Source organism: Sarcophilus harrisii, chromosome 4, assembly GCF_902635505.1.
Source record: "Sarcophilus harrisii chromosome 4, mSarHar1.11, whole genome shotgun sequence".
NCBI classification, from domain to species: domain Eukaryota; kingdom Metazoa; phylum Chordata; class Mammalia; order Dasyuromorphia; family Dasyuridae; genus Sarcophilus; species Sarcophilus harrisii.
Genome location: NC_045429.1, coordinates 44,640,747 through 44,656,405, shown reverse-complemented (window position 1 = coordinate 44,656,405; position 15,659 = coordinate 44,640,747).

Here is a 15,659-nt window from a genome sequence, read left to right as displayed (position 1 = left end):
AGTGCCAAAACCCTCTTTTCATCCACAGAAGGAGCAGAGCTGAGTCAGTGGCACAAGTTTTCTCCTGGCAGCCTCCCAGTTCAAGGTAGAAGGGCCAATTCAAGCGTGAAAGGGGAGCCCATTTTTCACCCCCTGCTCCCTCCTTGACATCTACCGAGTTTCCTGAATGAGTGCCAATTAGTAGCAACTTACAAGTCTCTTTGGAGGTTTTAGATGACTTGCCTCTAAGAACTATTTGTATTTCTCATTTAGGCTCTTTCTGAAAAAAAGAAATTGGCAAATTCCCCACACCCCAACTATGTGGCTTTCCCAATAGCTCAAAGCAGACCTTTCTGTAAATCATTATTTCCAGAAAGTCATAGGATCCTGGTATTAGCAACATGGTCCAATGGAAAGAACACTGGATCTGCAATTGGAGGCCATTGGTTCAAATCTCATCTTGATGACTTTGGATAAGCCATTTAGCTTCATTGGGTCCCTATTTCCTCACCTATAAAATGAGAGAGTTGGATTCTCAAGATCCTTTCCACCACTAAGTGCTAATTCAAAGGCAGCAGCTCAGTTTTTCCATTAGGCAGAATGGATCTGCACCATGTTATAAGCCTTTACTACTGGTTGATGTCCCAGAAGACACATGTAGAGAGCAAATAATAGAATAATCATCACTATCCCATCCTGACTTGTTTAATAACATTATTGACTCACAAGATAATCATATCTTCTGCTGCTATAAAGTACCCTAGTATCTATCGCAATGTCTTGTACAGAATGGAAACACAATAAATGATTTTTCATTTGATTAATAAAACCATAAAATTATAGAACAGAAGAGTTAGATCATTTAGTTCAGCCTCTAACCATAGCATGAATTTTAGCTAAAAAAACTTCCCAACAAATAAAGGTATCATGATATAGAAGAAAAACTTCTGAATTGAAATCAGGGCATCTGAGTTCAAATATGACTTTTGGTCATGCTACTTAAGCTCTCTAGGTCTCAGTTTTTTTAACTATAAAATGAGAAAGTTGGACTAGATGACCTAAGATCACTTCCAACCCTTAATTTAGGACCCTATGAGCCTACAATATCTATCCTTCTCTAGCCTTAAAATGGGAATTCCAATTTGAGACAGTTAGAATTTTAAGAAGTTATTCTTTATATTAATTTGAAATTGGTACCTTAGTAGAGGGGAAGCTCCTTGAAGGCACGCATTGTATATTTTTTTCTTTGTCTATAAAATGTTAAGCATATGAGTAAATGTTACAGGTAAGTAATAGATATTTGTTTAATTGAATTCAATTGAAATTTTCTTTCTTTCACAGCCCTTTTTGAGCTGGCCCCCTCCCCCACTTTCCAGTTTTCTTATACCTTACTCTCCAGCACATATTCTTTGACTAAGTAACAATGGCCTTCTTGCTGTTCCACATACAAGATACTACATGTCTTGGTTCTGGGTGCCTTCCCTGATTGTCTTCCACACCTAAAATGATCTTCTTCCTCATCTCCATCTCCTGGTTTCTCTGGCTTTGCATCTAAAAAGCTCATCTTCTACAGGAAGCTTTTTTCAGTCTTACCTAATTCAAGCATGTACCCTCTGAATGATTTCCTATATATCTTGTATATAGCTCATTTATAAAAAAATTTTTTTACATCTTTTTTACATCTTGTCTGCTTCTCTTTACTACTTGTCTTTTACATCTTTTCCTTGTCTGCTCCTTGAGGGAAGGGACTGTCTTGCCTTCTTTTTTTTGCATTTCTAGAATTTGATCCAGAACCTGACACATAGCAGATGTTTAATAAATGCTTATTGATTGGTTCAACCAATCACTATCAGTTCTGCCCCCCTAAAATCTAGCAGAACTAATGAGATCCTTTTATTTGTGAAAATCCTTTAGATATTTAAAGACAAAAAAACATTCTCCACGGAGGTTTTCTCTTTTGGGCCAATGTCTTTCTTAATTTATGGGATTTAAAGTGACATAGATTATTTCAGATATGGTCTCATCAGGCTAGAGAATATAGCAGGAATTCTTGCCTCTGTCACTTGAGACATTATATTTGTATTTGCACAGATTAAGATCACAGTAGCCTTTTTGGCTGCCATGTCACACTGCAAACCAATCAGGGAACTGAAAGTACAGTCAAATAATCAGATTTTTAAAAAATGATTTTATAACTCATTTCCCTCATCTTCTGCTTGTGTATTTGATTCATTTTATCAGTCACTGATAATAAATTAGGTCTCATTAGCTTCAGTCCACCTTTACTGACTTGAGATCTTTGTTTTTTTAAATTCTGCTATTCAATGTACAAGCAATTTTTCCAAGCTTTGTGTAATTTGAAAAATTGACAACTATGCCTTTTTCTTCCAAGTATCTGATAAAAATGTTGGACAGAACAAGGCCGACAGCATAGAGAGTAAAGATTTCCCTCCAGATGGACTTCATTCCATGAAGCATTATTATTTGCATGATCAGTCAACCACCTCTGGGCTCACTTAATTGTATCATCACTCAGGATATATCCCAACATATTTTCCACAAGAATATTGTGAGAAACTTTGTCAAATACTTATATAATATACATATCATTCATTTGACATATTAGTATTGGCCCCAGAGGAAATTACTTTATTCTGGAATGACTTATTTAAAATGTGTATTTGAAACCTTGTGGTGGTCAACTTTTCCTTTTCTAAATCTCCACAATCTATCTCTTAAAATGAAAAAAGTTGGGTTTTTGTAGGAGGTTGTTAATCAGAAATCATCATCAAACTCACTAGTCTATAGTCTGAAGTATTCATTCACCTTCTTCCACTTTGGAAATCAGGACAATATATTTACTCATTAATCTTCTCAATTTTAATGACTTTAGAAATAGTAGTTCAGCAATCACATCCAGCAGCTCATTCAGCACTGGGAGCTTGGGATCATCTGGGCCAGGGAACCAGAAATCTACGTATATTCGCTGTTCTTCTTTCCTATTAGTCCAGCCTCCTTACTTTCTTTAACCACACCGCCAATACCCTCCTTAAATCCAGTCAGTTATCTACCTGTGCAAAATTTCTTCAATATCTATCCCCTTTTCTCTCTGTCACAGTCTGCACCCTCAGACAGGTCCTGATCATCTTACATTTGGACTCCTGTAATTCAATGCATCCCATCTCTTCCTCTATTCAACCACCAAAGGAATCCTCCTAAAATTAAAGTTTGTTCAGGTCACTCCCTACACTATAAACACCAGTGATTCCCTATCACCTCCAGAATCAAATATACAATCCTCTGTTTGGCTCTGAAAACTCTTTATAACCTGATCCCTTCTTGTCTTTTTATACCTTACTCCTCTCTTTGTGCTCTGCAATCCAGTAATACTCATCTCTGTGATATTCCTTAAATATAATACTCTATCCCCAAATGCCAGGTATTTTCACTGGCTATCTATATCTCATGTGTAGAACTTTTTCTTTTCAAAAACTTTTTAAAAAATATATTTTATTTTTATTTATATATTATATATAATGCAATATGAAATATATGACACATAGCATGTAATATATTCTATTTTATTATTTCATTTATATAATACATAATACATATTTTTATATTGTATATTACATTTAATAAACATTATGTTACATATAATATTTTTTCCTTAAGAGTATGATTTTTAAAACACGATTGCACATGATGCCCTAATCCATAATGCACAATTTGCTGTTCTTTTTAAAATCTAACAAACATATAAATTTCCTTTTTTTTTTCTTTCTTCCTCCTATCCTGCCCTAGAAGTAGCTACCATTAGGTATAAATATCTCTCTTTCCCAAGCCTTCAAATCCCTTCCCACCTTCTGGAAGAACCTTTCCTCTTCTTCCTGAATCTTAGTGCTCTATATCTGAGACTCTCTTCAATTCATCTTGAACATATCTTGTTTGTACACAGCTGTTTGCATGTGGTCTCTTCTACCAGACTATAAGTTTCCTGAGAGTAGAGACTATTTTGTGCCTTTCTTTCCATTTTCAGTGCCTAAGCATAGTCCCTGACACTGCATAAGTATCTAAGAAAGGCTCATTTTCTGGAATTGACTTAATTATTTAGATGGAGTTGTCATTTGCTGCTATTTTTCTCCTTTCCTCAATATAAATATAATTCTTGATAGAATTTTTTTAAAAAAGAATCAAACGAGATGTTTAGTTCAATGTTTTCCTTGTTATCCATTATCATCTTTTCATCTCCTTCAAGAAGTAGTGCTTCCTTGATCTTGCTCTTGTTAAAAAAGCTCTTTTTAGTGTCTTTCATACTTACCATAAAACTCAGCTCTTTCTTGGCTTTAGTCTTCAAGTCAGTATTTTTATAGAAACTTGCCCTTCTTTAATATTTTATGAGTCACCTGTCCTTACTTTTATCTCCTTTACATGTCCTCTTAAAAAATTATCTGAGTTTGTTGATAACCTCTCCTTGAAGCCACATAAGTCTCTTAAGACATAGCTTTCTTTTCTTCCTCACTGGAAAAGAACATGAATGTGTCAAGAGCGTGTCATTCATGAAAGACTTCTCATCACTCTTAAGCTGACTTTCTCATATTCTAAAACTATATGATCTTCTCTGTTCTATATCTAAACTCTTTTAAATTCATTTTCCAAAAGTCTAGTGTACATCTAAGACCAGAGTTGGTATTCCCTTGCTTACTTATTGCATTTTCTAAGATGTCATGGTAATTGTCTTCCAAGGTTCCTTTAATTTCAATTCTATTGTTCAGTTTCTCTGTGATCATTAATGGTTTTCAGTAGACATTGAGATGCTCAGGTGGAAAAAATAAGCCCTGGAAGCTTGTTGTATTTAAGAGAGTATATTTATTATTTAAGAGAGTTTTGGAGACTGAGTAACAATAATAATAACAACTAGAAATTGTATAATGCTTTAAGGTTTGTAAAGTGCTTTACAAATGTTATCCCAAATCCTCACCACAATCCTATGAAGTAGGTACTATTATTTTCCACATTTTACAGAAAAGAAAAATGTGGCTAAATGAACTCAAATGACTTGCCCAGGATCACATAGTCGATATCAGAGGCAAGATTCAAAAGCAGAATTTCTGATTCTAAGTCAGAACTGTGCTTCCTAGCTCTCAGCAGTAAGCTTAGTTGTGGAGAAACTAGCCCTTGTGTGTGGACAATTGGTGTTGGTGATGTTGGGGCAATAGCGTAAGAGCCAGTGTAGAGCCTAAAAAGATGAATCAGAGGGAAAGAGAGAAGAGAAGGCTGCAGGAAACATCCTGTGAGATATAGCAGAGTTTATAATGGTGTTTCCAGAAGGTTGGGATTCCTGTTGGCTTGTGTGTAAATAAACCCAGAACTAGAGGCAGCATGGGAAAAGTGATGGGTAGGGAAAGTCTATAGGCTATTTTGAACCACTTAGAAGCTGTGTTCAAATGATGGTTCCTAGTGACACCAGTTTGGAAACAATGATCAACAACCTTTAGCAGATCTGATCTCCTTCCGATTAGATAAGCTGACATTTTCTGAACTTCTTGGAATCTCTAGGGAAAAGGAGTCTCTTGGGGTCTAAGTAGACCTATCCCTCCAGAGAAGAGTGAAATCAATATGAGAAACAGTGAGTCAGTGATATTTTTAATCAAAGACAAAATGTTTAACCTCAACCTATTATTCATATTATGTAAAGTGACTTTTCTTTTTTTGCAATCAGATCTGGAACTTCGCTAGTAGTGGGAGTTCCCAATGAGGAAACTATCTCTAATAATGGCAGATCAGCAATTGCTCCATAATGTGTATAGTCTCAGAAAGCTGTCTTGAGCACTGAGAGTTTAAGTGATTTGTCCAGAATCACACAGCCAGTATGTTTCAAAGGAGGGGCTTTCCTGACTAAAGTCAGCTCACTCTCTACTACAGTGACTTTTAATGATAGTGATTTCCCAAATTATAGGGTAGGTAGATTTTTCCCCCCTCTGTCCTTCCCATGTGTATTTCTAATAGAAGGATCACCTTGACGTGAGAACCAGTTCTGTTCTATGAAGTGATCCATCAAAATCTTTTTTTTGGTGGGGGTTGTTATTTCTGCTTTGTCAAGAAGTGTTCTCAATATGAGTATTTTCTTCCTGGCTCTCAGTGTCTGTCAGTGAATACCCACAAATTAGGGACATACCCTATATCTAACATTTTTAGAAACAACAAAAACAACCCAAAATACATTTTCTTTGAAACATGCTTCTCTTTGCCTGTCTCAAATCTTTTACCATTCTGCACCATTCTCCATTTGGCTTCCAAAGTGATTTTCTGGGCGGCATAGGTCTGACCCTGTCACCTCTTCTCCACTCCATTCCCCTACCCATTAAATAATAGTGGCTACTTATTATGTCCAGGATCAAATATAAAATCTTCTGTTTGATTCCTTGCTAACTTTCCAATCTTCTACATTTTACTCCCCTCCAGTGATTCTATATAATACAACTCTACTGGCCTCTTTGCCATTCATCATATACAATACTCCAACTTCCATTTCTGTCCCTTTGCACTAGTTATTCCCTTGTTTCCTGGAATGCTCTCTGTCCTCATCTTCCCCTTTTGATTTCTCTAGATGCCTTTAAGTTATAAAATCCACTGTCCTTGCCGATAGTGCTTTCCCTTCTTACATCACCTTCTATTCACTCATGCAAGACTTGTATGAATCTATTTTGTGTGTGTGCTGAATTCTCCCACCCCCCAAATAGAATGTGAGCTCCTGGGGGACAGGGAGTATTTTTGCTGTTCTTAACATCCCCAACCTTTAACAGAATCCAAGGCAAATAATAAAGCCTTAATAGATGTTTGTTAATAGATAATGTCTTCTTTTGAAATCTAATCTCCCATGAAAAGTTTTGCAAAAAAAAGTTTTCCCTCTCTAGCCCACTCTTCCAGAAAAGCTTATGCTATGCACCCTAGGGTCTCGGGCACTGAAGGGAAGTATTGGATACTCTATGCTTGTTTGGGGGACAGCCAAAGTGAATTTGGCCGCAATAATACATGTAGATACTTTCTGTTTGCTGACATGTGTCCAGTGGGTGTTAGGAGTAGGGGGTGATACTGAAAAATGTAGGAAGAATTAGTGGGAAAATTTACTGTATGTATAAGAATTGAAAAATTGTGAATCTTCTTTTCTTGTTTGTTAGTAAAAATATCAGTACCTTTTTTAGGTTGTAAATAACATTTTCTATACATAGTAGATATTCAAACTGGTTAATGGTTTTAACTTCTTATTAAATAGTCAAGCCCAATAGCCTATTGTCTTTCAATATATGAATGTTAATTTTTAGAATAAAGGATCATAAAAAACCTTGAGAGACAAGACAATATAGAGGACAAGAGAACTGTTCTCAAAGCCAGGAGGATCTGATTTCAACTCTTGCTTCTGCTCCAAACTGACAGGGCCACCCTGGGCAAACCTCGAAGTTGTCTAGGTTCCAGCTTCTTAAACTGTGGTTTGGGATCCCATATAGGATCTCATAACTAAATATGGGGGTCATGAAATTTTGATTTATTGATTTGTATACTTATTTTATATGCCCAGGGTCACCTAAATTTTTTTCTGGCAAAAAGGGGTCATAGAGGAAAAAGTTTAAGAAGCCTTGATCTAGGCAACTGTCTAAAACTATGGTACAAAGATGACAACTTGTATTAATAGAAGGAACTTCCTTGTACAGAGATGATAACGTGTATTAACAGAGGGAATTTTCTTACTTGGGAGTTCCCAATACCAATAAAATAAAAGGCTTAGTCCCTATCCTTCCCCCCTCACTGGGGGGACAGGCAGTTTTTGCTTTTCCTTTGTATCCCCTTCTTAGAGTAAGTCCTTAATAAGTACTTTTTGATTGATTCAACTAATTCTTGGATGTTTCTTAAATTCACCTCCTTCTGATATCCATCTATTTGGTCCTTAGTTTGTAACAAGAAAGAAGACAGAACATATCCATTCTTCTTCCATATGTCAATTCTTGAAATATTTTAAAACCATTATTACCTTCCTTCTTAGTCCAGATCCTTAGCCCTCATTTTAACACAGGCTGAAGATTGATTTTAAGGCAATGTGTTCAAGTTTAATATAGAAAGAAATTCCTGAATTGTATATTATTTTAAAATTATATATAGTTTGGATTTAGGTGCCCAGTTAACTTTCAGTTTAGGTTCTATAGCAACTGGCAACAGTGACTCAGTTTCCTGATTTGTGGTCATCAGGGCCTGGATGGAACCTTGGGTTTTGAAAAACTATTTTAGTTGAGTCCTGGCAGATCCTACTAACCTGGGAATGTGGGGGAAGGGGAGATTCAAATGTATATCTTTAAATTGTCTTCATCAATAACATTTTAAGAAATTATCAGTGATAAATGAAAATGCACTGAAATGGTCAACTATGGCTTTTTATCCTGGCAGTTATCATCTGAAACTTCATTGTGGAAATGAGGTGACTCTGGGTTTTGAAGGCTTTACTAGCTCTTATCAATTTAGAAAAGAATCCCAGAATTTGAGTGACCATCTAGTCCAACCCAGAGCTAAAAGGAATTTTCACTGTAACACACCTGATAAGTAGTTATCAGTTTTTGTTTGAAAGTTTTCAATGAAGGGAAACATATTATCTTGTGAGGCAATCCATTACTAGCCCTCATGGTGAAAAGGGTTTGGGGTTTGTTTGGGGTTTTTTGTTTATTTAGATTTGGTTTGGGTTTTCTTTTTTCTGACCTCAAGCCTAAGTTTATCTCCTTGTAACTCTGTGAACCATTTCAAAATTCATCTCTCCCACACTTTGTTAATGGAGTCTTCTAGAGTGGAGTTTCTTAACTTGGGCTCCATAAGCTTTCTTTTTTAAGAATTTTGACAACTATTCCTATATATTTTTTCTTTTGTATTTTATGTATTTTATTTCATGTAGTTAAAGTGGATTCTGAGAAGAGGTCTGTAGATTTCATCTGACTTCCAAAGGGTTCATAATATAAGAAAACACTTAAGGATCTCCATTTCAGGGAGTATATGTGTTTTGCTAGCCCAATGTAGCTAATTTAGGAGAGTCTTACCACCATTTTGACCATGCAACAACTAATTTTTCAGTTGTAAAATTTTCTAGGACTATATGCTAAGGAGAGAAGTAGCAGCATCTGCCTTTGTGGAGGGCATAATCACACTGTGGAGGGTAAATTCACAGACCTGTGAATCACATAGATTTAGAGCTAAAAGGAACTTCAGAGTTTATATTTGCAAGAAAAAAAGGGGAAAACAAAACAAAACAAAAGAAAACAAGGGCAACACAAGAAAATCAAGAAAATTATGCAAATTAAGACAGTCAACTTGAAATAGAGACCTGACCTTAAAGAAATTTAAGATAAAAGCTTAAGGAAGAAAATAATTCCTTGAAAATTGGAACTGGACAAAGGGAAGCTATGACATTCTAAGACACAAAGAAATAATAAAACAAAATCAAAAACATGAGGAAGTAGGAGAGAATAATTCAAGAGAAATATAAGGTAAACATTAAGAGGCAATTATAAATAGGGACTTGATAAGGTCTCATTTATTTTTTATATATGAAAATATCAGTTCTTTTATGAATGTCATTTTTTTTTAAATTTGGGTAGTTAGAAAGAAAAACTAAGCTAAGTATGATGGAGATGATTCTAATATACATATATACATATATACATATATTTGATATTTATAATATATGTATATATATGTGTGTATCTTTGTATGTATAACTATGTAGGGAGAGATAAAAAGGAGAAAGTAGCTCATGTAAATGGGGCAAAAAAAGAAAAAAAATAGATGCAAAAAAGCTTGTAATGGGGAGGGTGTATAGTTCTGAAATCTTACTTATTGGGAATGGATAAAGAGAGAACAATATATATATCTAGAAGTGTAGAAAAGTCTTCTAAATTCAGAAAGAAATAAGAGGTCCAGGGCATAGGGTGGAGGGAGATAAGGGATGGAATAGGAGGGTAAGTAGAGGATAGAAGTAAAGTAGAAGAATAAGGATGAGTAGAAATAGGATAAGAAGGACAGTGAGGAAAATAGAAAGGAGGAAAATAAACAAGTAATTATAGATTTAGAATGTGAATTGGATGAATTCACCCATAAAATGGAAACAGAAAGTAGATTAAAAATTTGAACTCAACAATATGTTGCTTTTAGAAAATGTTATTGAAATAAGAGACTGACACAAACATAAAATAAAGACCAGGAGTAGAATTTATTATGTAAAAAATATCAGGAGTAGTAATGATCTCAAACTTAAATAGATTTAATTTAAAAAGAAAAATAGAGAAACTGGACTATATGTTAGCCATATATTAATCAATATTTTTGGACTGTTTAAAATAACTAGACCGTATAAGGTTGGAATATTGCTATGGTATAGGAAATGATGAGCTAGTGGATTTAGCAAAATATGTAAAGAGTTGGACTTATGAAAGAGGATGCTATCCACTTCAGAGAAACAGACAAGTGCAAATAAGCATAGGATGGTATATATATATACATATATGAATATATATGTATATGATCATAGATATGTATCTGTATGTTTATATATGTGTGTATGTATAGATGTATAAATACATACATACACACAAATATATCCATGCTTAATTGTATCCTTCTGGAGGAGTGAGGAGGAAGAGGAAAAAAAAAAGTAAAAAGCATACAAAAGAACATACGAAAACCTACAAGGAAGCAAAGAAAAGATGGACAGCTCTGGATGCAATGTGTAGTATTTATTATATATGCTTTCTTGAAATGTAAATGTATTCCTTTATATTTTTAATCTTCTCATGTTCTACAATGTGCATGGCAATTTTTTCTTTTGTATTTAAGATTTTTTTAAGTGGCACTTGTACTGGGGGAGAAAAGCATAAAAGAAAAATCTTTGATATAAAAGGTAAAGGTGCGGAAATTAATTTTTAACACTTTCAGATTATCATATGCTTTTTAGTTCTAATTTTTGTACAGATTTTGTTATAATTAGGCAGTATCATTTTCTTTAAAAGGCCACTAGCTATGCTTAGAAAATACCCAACATTCTTTTAAGTATAATTAGCTAATACTGTCAGACTTGGAGATAATTTGAAAATTTATTATAGTCTGACGAAAATTTTTCTAGACTTTCTTAATAAAATGTTAGTAATGGTATATCCATGAAGTCAAATACTAGTATGCCCAAAGATTATAGCTCCAATTTAATAGATATTTGTAATTTTCGTGAAATGCTAAAATTCTCTCATATCGTAGTCCATGGTTGCTTTAAATCAAATCCTCATTCTTTTTTTTCTTATGTATTTGCTTTGTCCTCAACTATTCCTCACCCACCCTTTTCCCTTTCAGGAAGTTAAAGAAAAGTTTTATCTTTTAATTAAAAAAAAATTCCAATAGAAAGCAAAATAATCAAACAATTAGGAAGGGGTGAGACCCCAGTTAAATTTTAAAGTTGATTTTTTTTTTTTTTTTTTCTATTTTCTGTAGCTACCAGACTTTCAGTAGAAACCAGATGATCTGTTCAGGGAAGAATGTTGAAGATGGAGTTCTTGAATAGGTTTAAACCTCACAGAAAGGAAGTGAGAGCAGAAAATAAGTGAGAATAAATAAAAGAGAAAAGATCAAAAGTGTATGAGTTTATCATCATGCCTTATCCATCATTTAATGTCCAACCTCCCTGGAAGGCTTTGTGTGGTTGGATGTGGACCACATGTGTTATCAAATTCATCAGGGTTAAGGTGTAAACTTGACTACTATGGATATTGGAATGGGGAGGAAATATCTGATTACATTGTGCCTGGCTGCTGAGGCAACTGAATGTTACCATAGCGATTGAGATGAAACATGCAAGAAGAGAGATAATTAAATCTAACCCTTAGAGTAGTTTGACAGTCAATGCAGTGCCAATAGGAAAACTTATCTACGGTGTTACAGATAAAACACATTTCTCAAGGAAAAGATCCGTACTTATATTTTGTTGTTCCCTTTCCAAATACATTGCTCCAGGTGACTAATTTGAATGTTCTTGTCTAATAATTCAATGCAATTGTGACCTTGGTCTGCAGCTGCCTAAAACTTTTGCTTGTTCATTATATCATGGGAACTGTTGACTACAAAGAGAAAAAAAAAAATCCAGTACTTATATTGCTCTGTGTGTATGTGTTTTAACTTTTTGTTAGCTAAAAGTATAGTAAAGCCTAAATTGTCACATTTGAGTTTAGAATTCAATAATATCTAGAACGTGCTGCCCTCTTCAGGAATTAGTGATTAAAAATACTTTGATTTTATTTATCGATTCAGGAACTATAATGATAAAATGTGTACTCTAATATCAAAGGTACTTTTTAGAGTCTAATTCTTCTAATGCTCGGGAACTATCATAGAATAAAAAAAAATAAAATTGATTTTTTGAAGAAGCTATGACCACTAAAAGTTTTCCAGTAAAACATAAATTTTAATCTAAAATTTTCAAAGTACCTATTGGTGCTCCAGATGAAATATAAGTGAGTAGCTATTCTAATTGCAGAGTTTTTCCCCCGCCCTGTTCTATAATGGATTTGTTGTAATTAGTGTAGTAAAGAGAATGATTTTTGAGTCTCAGGATCTGAGTACAAAAGTGACTCTTATCACTGTCTTTGGGCAACTAACTTTATTCTTCCATGATTTACTGTTGTCATTATAAAAAGCTTTTACTAGTTAGTCTCAAAGGGTCATTCTAGCTCTAAATTTATGATCTTATAAATCCTGTGAATTACGGATTTCTGAGATTTATCTTTTAAGTACTAATCATTCTACTGAAATATTTAAAATGGACATAATTGTTGTTAATATTCTTTACCCAGATGCCCAAGTAACATTATACCATTGAACCCTTAAGTTCAGTCCCTGGGTGCACCCATAATGTTGGCAATTTAGTGATTGCTTATTATTGAGTTTGACACTTTTGTATGCTTTAGTTTATGGAAATTTTATTCTTTCTCCAAAGACTGTTTCTTTCCAGGAATAAATACAATGCTTTTTCCATCAATTTTTTAAAAAATTGTTAAATAGGCATTTATACTCTGCTGTAAGATTTGCAAAACACTTTGTATATGCTCTTTTATTTGATCTCCACAATTCTGGGAAGTAGGAACTATTTTTACCCTCATTTTATGTATGAATATATTGAGGCTGAAAACAAGCTCAAGAAAATTTCCTGGGGTCACATAACTAATAAGTATCTAGGTTGGAATTTGAACTCAGATCTTGCTTACTTCAGATCAAGCATTCTATCCACTACACCGCTTCTTTCCCTGTATAGGATTAAATCTTTAGACCTGAAAAGGAACCTCCAATTCAACTCCTCCTTTTATGGATGAGGAAACTGAGTCCCAGGGACTTTAAGTGACTTACCCAATTCACTTAGATAATAGTTTTAAAGGCATTGTTCTGATCACAGAACCAGAACTTTTCCCCACTGAATCTGTTTCAAAATTATTAGACTTTAAGACAAATAATAGTGAAAGTAAAATATGTTAACTTATTATTAATTTAATACCACATGACTCTACCATGTGAACTTCATCCTTCTGCCACGAGGATTATAGTATAGAGATATTAAAAGACAATACAGAGTTCTGAAGGGATTCTTCAGATTCAGTAAGGCTGAGACTTGCTAATGTTCACCTAGGACTTGGAGCCAGATTTTGCTCCCTCTGAGGATGAAATTCTTTCTTCTATGCTATTTGTTCTACTCTATATGGGACTGACCTTGTGATTTCCTTAGTATAAGGAATCTCTGAAAAGAAAGCTTCTAATATCACTTCAGATATGTACCTTCTCTGAAATTTATATAGTCTTTTGAGAAGCTACATGTTTTGTTCTGGGGTTTATAGACATTACTTGTCAGAGTTGGGACTTGAACCCAGCTTTTCATGAAACTGTGAGCATTTTCTATCCACTAACATAATACTTTTCTACTAGTTAATATGTGTCATTTATGACATTGAGATACAAATGAATTGGGAAAGCTTTTTGGGCCCCACTGTAATTTGAATAATATCTGGACCCTTTTAAGAGATATTTTTTATTTTTCCATAATTCTAACTCATTAAAAAAATTTCAACTCATTTAATATTTCCTTCCAGACTTTAGAAATGTGAAGGAGTGAGGGGCACTGCATTTTCCCTACTTAACAGAAATGAAGGCTCTTGTACTATTGTTAGACTAGAAAAGGGGAAGTCACTACACTTAAATTTACTTCTGTGCTTGGCGGCTGACTTCCTGGTATGTAGATTTGTATTTAGCAACATATTTAAGTTTACCTTGGATTGTCTAGCACTTCATGAATATATGGTGAATTCTAAAAAAGTTCCACAAACAATTAACCATCACTTTATCTTCTGTATCTCTGGCAAATTTCCCCTGAACTGAAAGAATTATAAAAATTTAAAAGAGAGACAGCATAATAAACTACAAAGAGAGCCAGCTTCAAGCCATGACAGACCTAAGTTCAAACCTCGCTTCTGACATACACTGGCTCTGTGGTCCTGGGCAAGTCATTAATCTCTCAGTCTCAGACAGCTCTCTAAAGCTATGCATTTCAGAGAAGGTACTTCATTGTAGAATTTTTCACTTGGAAGTTTCCTATACTAAAAAACAAAACAAAACAAAAATCACAAGACCAGTGCCTATATCTTTATAAATTTATCAAAACATTCCTTTAATCCTCTACTCTCACTATTTCCAAGAAAATTATTTTCTCTTCCTGTTCTCAAAAGCACCCATTCAAAGTCTTGCTTAATCTGTAGTTGAAGATCTTATCCAGATAAAATGTTTTTATCAGACCTCTAGGGCAAGAAATAGTAGGGTGCCTGCTCTCCCAGCTCCTGGAACATGTGGTGTAGTCTACATTAAAATCCTGATTTGTGTTTTCTACAATAGATTTGTTTCATTTTTATTTTGCTGCTGATGCATTGTATATGGCAGGTGGGATCCCTGTGGATGAAGGTATAATAACTAATAACGTTTTCTTTGCTTTCCAGGGTATTTGTGGCACAGTGATAAATTTCATCTTTCCTGGAATGGTAAGTAAGGCTCTTTCTATATTTGATAGTACTGAACACAAAGGAGAGAGTGAATTGATACTTAAAAAAAAAAAAACAAAAAAACCTAAATGAATAGAACAGCCTGATAATTATAAAGTGGCTCATACATACATAAACATATGAATACTGTATTCAAGACCTGTAAACAAGCCAAAAATTCTTACAAAATGCTCTGATTTCTTCAAAAGAAGCATAAGGACTTGCTTTCCCTGTTGGATTATCGTTGAACCCGTGGTGTTCCACATTGTGTTTCTAGCATAATTTATTTTAATATATACACAGACATACACATAAATATGGTTTACATTCTATGAGTAGAGGAAAAAAAGTGCATCTTTGGTACACATTGTTGAGTCGGGGAGTAAAGTAAGAATCCTATGGAATTTTTACTGTTGTATGAGAAAAAAATTGATCCTTATTTATGTTTGACGGGGGCTCTGCTGCATCTGTGAATTTCAAATTGTTTATTTTCCAAAAGCATGTATCATAACTTCTGAACAAACTAGCTTCTGTGAAATTTTTATTTAAAAACACAGTTTTAGTCCTCTTTCTAGGTATTTTTTTATG